Below are 7,640 nucleotides of genomic sequence, written 5' to 3'. Positions count from 1 at the left end.
CTCTGTGTAAATGTAGATCCTTTCATTCCATGTGTTAATTCCAGGTGTAAAGGAAAGTGTATACAAATAGCTAATAGAGCCTCATGCTGCTGGCTCTGCAGATGTCATAGATGTGCAATCTTAGGCAAGGTGTTGTACATGACTGTGCTGTAGTTCCTGCACCTGTAAAGTGGGAGTAAATGGCTTTTAAAAAATCTCAAAGTATAAGTCAAATAAAATGCAGTGTGTAAAAAAAAAAAAATCTGTAAATGATAAACCCCTTAGTTATCAAGAATTCAGTTATCGGGGATAATTACCCACTTTTGGACAAGGGAGTAATAGTTGGTTCTTAAAATACGTGTAACTGAAAAAGCAAACTACATGGGGAACTGAGAGTTAACGTGTGTGTGTGTGTGTGTGTATTCGGGTATATATATTCCATATTTACTGCTTTAGGGCAGAGGTAGGGGATATCCAAACTATGTTACCATCTTCTTACAGTATCGCCTTTGCTGGTTTCTTAAATCCCTGACCTCTGCTTATTGCCCAAATTATAGTTCATCTTGCCCATTGATCCTGTTGTGGCTTTTTCCAGGGTTTTTTTTGTGTGTGTGTGCTAAAAGACACATCACAAAATTTGCCATCTTAACCATTTTTAAGTGCACAGTTTAGTGGTATTAAATACATTTATAGTGCACAACCATCACCTCCATCTATCTCCATAACTCTTCTTGCAAAAGTGAAGCTATACCTATGAAACAGTAATTCCCCATTCTCCCCGCCCCCCCGCCCCCAGCCCTGGGAACTGCCATTCTCCTTTTTCTGTATGATTTGACTATCCTGAGTACCTCATATAAGTGGAATCCTACAATATCTGTCTTTTTGTGCCTGACTTATTTTACTTAGCATAATGTCTTCAAGATTTATCCATGTTGTAGCATGTGTCAGATTTCCTTTTTTCTTTCTTAAGGCTGAATGATATTCCACTGTGTGTATGTACATATGTCCCACATTTTGCTTGTCCATCTGTCAGTGGACACTTGGGTTGCTTTTACATTTTAACTATTGTGAATAACGCTGCTGTGAACATGGGTGTTGCAAATATATCTTTGAGACTCTGCTTTAAATTCTTGTGGGTATATACCCAGAAGTGGAATTGCTGGATCAGGTGGTCCTGCTATTTTAAAATTTTTGAGGAACCTTCATATTGTTTTCCATAGTGGCTATGCCATTTTACATTCCCACCAGCAGTACACAAGGGTTCCAATTTCTCCACACCACTGATCTGTTTTGACTCCTATTTATTATGTCTTGGTCTGTAATCCTATCCAAACCTGAATCTGAGACCAAGCCCTGTCCCTTTTTGCTTTACCTTCTGCTTATGACCTATTAAACTTTAGCTTACCCTTTTAAGTGGTCCAGCTTGATTACACTGTAGAAATGCCACTGTTTTTCTGAATCCCTAGGCTATGACCTTCATGGAATCTTATTTATCCCACCTTTTAAAACCAGGAGACTCTATTCTTTCTATGCCACTGCACCTGTTGAAAACTAAAGGATTGAAATAAATAGAAAATTTCTTAGGTAAAGAAACAGCCGTAAATCTACCACAGATTATGAAAAATATCTGTCAAATATTTTTGGACTAAAGGTGAATTCCAAGTGCATCATGAAAGAAGGCTTCGAGAAAGAATTCTCTAAAATAGTCACCTCTCTGAAAGGTCCACCTAAAGACCCTCTGGTAGGAGTGGCAAAATGATCATGGGGCTTGGTTAGACCCATGACAAGTGCTGGAAATGAGAAATTTCATGGAATCACTACCCTTTCTGCATTTCAGCCTCCAGATGGATAGAGAATTGATCTGAAAGTGAGAAATGGCCAAGGGGAAACAGCTGCACAGCCCCCTTGCAGCCGAGAGAAACACCAGCTGGATCTCCAGAAAATCTATGACAAAGGCTTTACTGTGAGCCATACTGACCTCTTGCTCTGCAGGAGGGACAGCAAAAACTGAGTGTGGATGCGCTCCCTCCCCCACCTGCCCAACTTAAAGCTGTCAGCTGCTTCACATAACTCCCTTACCACGTCCTGGATATTGTAAATAGAGGGCCTGGGTAGAATTGCCAGCATCGGAAGATGACTAATGGGCAGAAAGGAAGCAGCAGAACTGGATAGTCAACACAACCCAACTGTACCCTTCCTCCCCCCATAGCCACCCCCTCCAAAGGAACAGAATAAGCAAAAGGCAGTGAAGAATATGTCAAAAGAATATCCCAGGAAAGCAGATGTCAGACATTCTCCGTACTCTCAGTGAAATGCAAGAACTCAGAAAAAGAGCCCAAAAAGTGATGAGATTGAGGACATGAAAACAAGCCTGCAAATAGTTACAGATAAAAGTGTATCAGGGATCAAAATAAGGTAGGTCTAATAGATACATGTTAAATCCTCTGTCCTTCACATAGAATATACCTTTTCAAGCAACCCTGGATCATTTACAGAAATTGGCTCTCATGCCACAAAGAATCTCAAATGCCAAAATTAAAGATTAATTAAAACCAAAGAAATATCTAATTACTTGGTTTTTTTTTTTTTTTTTTTTAATACTCTCAGGTCAAGGGAAACACAGGTGAATATCTAGAAAGTAATAAAAATACCACGAATCAAAGACAATTTACATAGACAATATGGTTGAGAATGCGAACTTCACAGCCAGAACCTGATCGGGTTTGTTCCCACTTGTACTGCACGTTAGATGTGCAACCTTGAGCAAGTTGTATAATCTCTCAAGTTCTCCATTTCAATGGATTAAAGGAATGTAAGGAAGAACCTGACACATGGTAAGTGCTCGAAAAGTATTAGCTATTGGTGCCATTTTTTAAGTGGCCAGTGGGGCTAGAATGGAGTAAAGAAGGGAGAGCCGTGTGCTAGGTGAAGTCAGAAATGCAGGGAGCACAGATACAGGGCCTTCAGGCTGACGTAAGGACAATGTCTTTTCGGCTTGAGTGTGATGGGAGCCATTTTTGAACAGAGGAGTCTTATACTCTGACTTCCATTTTAAAAGGATCCTCTGGCTAAAATGATGAGGACAGACTGAGACAGGAAGGCTAGTTAAGGAGACTATTGCATTAATCTGGGTGATATATGACTGGAAAGGCCATGATGGACTGGGATGGTAGTTTATGGATGCAGTGAAAAGTGTCTGGATATATAATGAAGGTAGAGCCAACAGAATTTGCCGATATATTCTAAATGAACCTGGCCCAAATGCTGGAGAGGTGGAGTTGCCATTAACTGAGGAATGTCTATTATTTATAAAGAACAAAGCTAAACAATAATGAGAGAATATCCTTTTCTAAATATGGGATTGGAGTGAATTCTCCAAGGAATTATGAGCTTTGCTGATTCATAGCTGAACTTTATGGGAATGAGCCTGCTCCCAGATTCCAGTTCTGGAGCCTGAGCTGACACTTGGGGGCCTACATTCACCTTGTTCACGAACTAGAGCCCCTTCAGGAGCCTGTGGTGACTGGACAGATAAGAGTGACAAACATCTGGTGGAAGGTGCTGGAAGGAACCGAGATGTGGCATTTTCTCTCGTGGTTAAGGTGTGGGATGAGAAATCCCTCTTGTGAGATATCCACGCAAATTTGGAGGCCACTGAGCCTCCAGACTGGGAGTCAGTTGGCCCCAAGCTTTAAAAGAGGGACCCAGGGTGCCTGGGTGGCTCAGTTGGTTAAGCAACTGCCTTCGGCTCAGGTCATGATCCTGGAGTCCCGGGATCGAGTCCCGCATCGGACTCCCTGCTCAGCGGGGAGTCTGCTTCTCCCTCTGATCCTCCCCCTCTCATGCTCTCTGTCTCCCATTCTCTCTCTCAGATAAATAAATAAAAAATCTTTAAAAAAAAAATAAAAGAGGGACCCAGAGCTATCCTTGGTGAGTGTAGAGAGGAACAAACTGAGAAACAGAAAATGTGTGAAGGAGAAATTTATCAAATGAAATTATGTTTACTGTGTGATCTCACCTTATTACTGGCTCATTGGTAAGATTGGATTTGTTTGGGTATACTGTGAAGAAACAGGGTTCTCTGCATTAACACAAGGCAGAATCAGAGCCACAGAGACACTGGGTTACTGTTTTTGGGTTTGGTAACTTGGAATGTCACAAATGCCTTTTCATAGGGCACTGTCAGGACACCATGGGGGCGGAGGGGAGGGAGGCTGAAGCCAGACTGGGTTGAGCAGATGGGAAGTTGGGAAATGGTGACAGTGGAGACTGATTTGGGGACGTTTGGATGATAAGCCAAGAGGAGAGGGCTCTTTTTTTTTTTTTTTTTTTTTTTAAGAATAGATTAAGCTTGAACATCTTTTCTCCATTAGATGTACATATTTTGGGGTTTCTGCCCACAACCTTTTTAAGGACACTGCCCTGGCCCACAGCCCCTACTGAATCGCATGAGATTGTTTTTCCTCTGACTCTACGTGACCGTGAAGGGGTAGCCGATTCACAAGTGACCTATGCATTGTGTGATCTGTCTCAGAATATAAGCCATGCCCATATGAGTTTTCCTCTAGGACCTGAATTAAAAGACACAGTTTCCAGTGAGCTGTGGATAGTAAATACAAAACCCCTGGGCCACTCTGGGCCACATGCAAGAGGAAGCGAAACCCTCAGAGAGATGTGGATGAGAGAGAGGCTGGTTTCCAGAACTAAATCGGTTTCTGCACCTTTTGAGCTCTATGGCCTTACCAGAAACTTCTCTCCATTTCCTCTTGCTCATATTGGTTTGAAGGGATTTCAGCTTCTCTCAGATGAAGGGACCCTGACTGGAGCAATCTTCCTTGGGTCTCCTTGCTCTCAGCCCTTCCGTGCTCTGATGAGTTGTACAGGTAAATAGCAGGGTGAGTATCTGCGTGCTGTCGTCACCATGTTATTGACCACATCCTGCACAATAAAGTGTCAACTCAGTGAGCCCTTCACAGCCTGCCAGGCTTTGGCCTCATCCTGCCTTTCCAAACATCCCCCTGCCATTTTCTAATGTGAACTCCTCCAGCCAAACTGGATATGAACGCCTACCCCCCCCCCCAACACCCCGTATGTCAGCACTATGGTGCCTAGATCACCGCATTCTATTTGCTTGTGATCTGTGCCGCTTCTGGTAAAAGTGTGGCCTCACTGCAGCGCGGCGGGGGCATCACCCAGGCCCCGCTCCAGACATCCTGACTCAGCCTGACAACCGGGGTGATTGGAAGCCACATTAAAATTTGAGAATCATTGGTCTATGCCGTCTGTGTAAATCTCTCTCCTGCTTTAGGTCCCAGCCTCGGGGCTATCTGCCCCACTCTATCTTTCCTGACCTTATAGTGACTGTTCACCTCGACCTGAACACCTATAGCATGGTCTGAAACCAACTACAGCTTTCCTGAGTGCTCGCTGTGAACTGGTCACTAGAGGAAGCACTTGTATGTATGCGCCACCTAATTTATCCCTCAGAAAAATTCTCTGAGGTATTGTTACCCCCATCTTACAGATAAAGGAACCGACTTGGACTAACTCACTGTGTTCAAACAGCTAGTGCCAGAAACAGCGTTCGAACTTAGATCTTTCTGATTCGGAGCCCACAAAACCTTTCATATATCCTTATAGTAATAAGACTGACTAAAACCAGACACACTAGAGCATACAAATCCAAATGAATACTTCAGAGTATTAACTATGATGACCTGTCATTATCATTTTGCAAAGTACAGCTGTGAAATTATCTGTAGAGGAAATGAACAATTTCAGTTACGCTGATTACTTTACAGACAAACCATGCGTAGCCTGTGCCACTTCTCTGATACTTGATGTTTTCACCTTTTGAAGACTGAACATCTCATCCACGTAATTTTTGTAAAGCTTCTATAAAGCAGAAACTCTTCAAATTTTAAAATATCTACTACTGAAAAATGCCTCAGTGCTTTACACACACTAAAGACACAATAAATATGTATTGAACTCATTTGATTCTCACAATAATTGTGTCCTCGTCATCCCTAACTGGATCCCTGATAGCATCTCCCAAACTGAATTCCTGATCTTTCCACCACATCCACCTCTAAGCCTGTTCCAGCCTCAGCTCTCCCTCTGTTGGTACCAATTTTATCCTTCCAAGGCCCAAGTCCTAAAGTCACCTTTGACTCTCTGATTTTCTCTTGCACCCCTCCCAATCTGCCAGGAAGTCCTGTTGACTTAAATATATACTTCTGCTGCTGATCCATGGTCCCAGCCACAATTACTTTGTACCCGGTGTATTACTGTGCCAGGGCTGCTGTGACAAACCTGATTAACCCCAGAAATTTACTGTCACACTTCTGAAGGCTAGAAGTCTAGTCCCAGCAGGTTTGCTTCCTCCTGAGAGTTGCAAAGGAAGGGTGTGTCCCAGGCCTTGCTCTCTGGCTTGCCGACGGCCATCTTTTCCCTGTGTGTCTCCATACCCACTAAGTTCCCATTTATTAAGGTGCCCGTCATATTGGATCAAGGCCCACCCTAATAACCTCACCATAATTGAGGTACCTGTAAAGACCCTATCTCCAGAGTCACATTCTGAGGTACTGGGGATTATGACCTCAGCATATTGGGGTGGGGGACACAATTCAACACATAACACCTGGATTCCTGTGGAAACTCCTTCCCTGGTCTCTCTACTTCTCTTGTCCCCTAGAGTCCATTCTCCACACAGTAGCCAGAGTTATCTTTTTTTAAATGGAAGTGAGATCCTATTTCTCTTTTTGCTTAAGATCCCTCACACACTGTGCTTCAGCCCCAGGGGCTTGTTCACAGTCCTTGCCATGCCAGACAAGTGTCCATATTGTACTGTTTGTATATAGTATTTCCTCTGTCTGGAATATTCGTCTCTCAGATATTGGCATGTCTTGTCCTCATCTCCTTCAAGTGTTCAAATGTTTCTGACTCAATGAGGCCTTCCCTGAATTCTTTATATAAAATTGCATCTCCCACCCGAGCATTCCTTATGGCCCTCTTATGCTTTATTGTTCTCCACAACAGTCATCACTTTCTGGTATACTATGTTATATAGTACACTTTTATATTTTGTTGACTGTCTGTCCTCCTCCATTTGAATGTGGCTCAATGAGGTTTGTTCTCTGTTGCATCCCCAGCGTCTAAAACAATGTCTCCTTGCTGGCAGTCAATACACATGATTGTATGCATAAAAGAATTACCATTTTATAAGTGTTAAAACTAGAGAACAGAGAAGTTATGCACTTTTCAAGGTTACACAGTGAGTTGGTAGAGCTTGGATTAAAACCCAGGCAGCCTCCTGGTTCAAAGCTCTTTGTACCATAACCAGACCATAAATATTTTCTTTGCCATAATGACATCAATATATATGCTAAATGAAGCTTAAAATATAGATTTAATTTTCATTTTAAAGGCTATCTCCTGCTCAGCAAGTTTATTTCTATCTTAATAGCCAAGTTAGATCATCGCATTGTCAATCTAATTGGTCCAACCCTACCCTGTAGAGCGGGTACCAAACACAAACTCTCCCAACTGACTCGGTGGCTGCATCTGGACCATTGATGATACCAATATTATTTTATACTAAGATAATTTTAATTTTTATCAGGTAATTTATAGATATGGTTGGAAAAATCAACTATTGT

Source organism: Phoca vitulina, unplaced genomic scaffold (genome assembly GCF_004348235.1).
Source record: "Phoca vitulina isolate PV1807 unplaced genomic scaffold, GSC_HSeal_1.0 scaffold5, whole genome shotgun sequence".
NCBI lineage: Eukaryota > Metazoa > Chordata > Mammalia > Carnivora > Phocidae > Phoca > Phoca vitulina.
Note: the sequence above shows the minus strand (reverse complement) of the source record.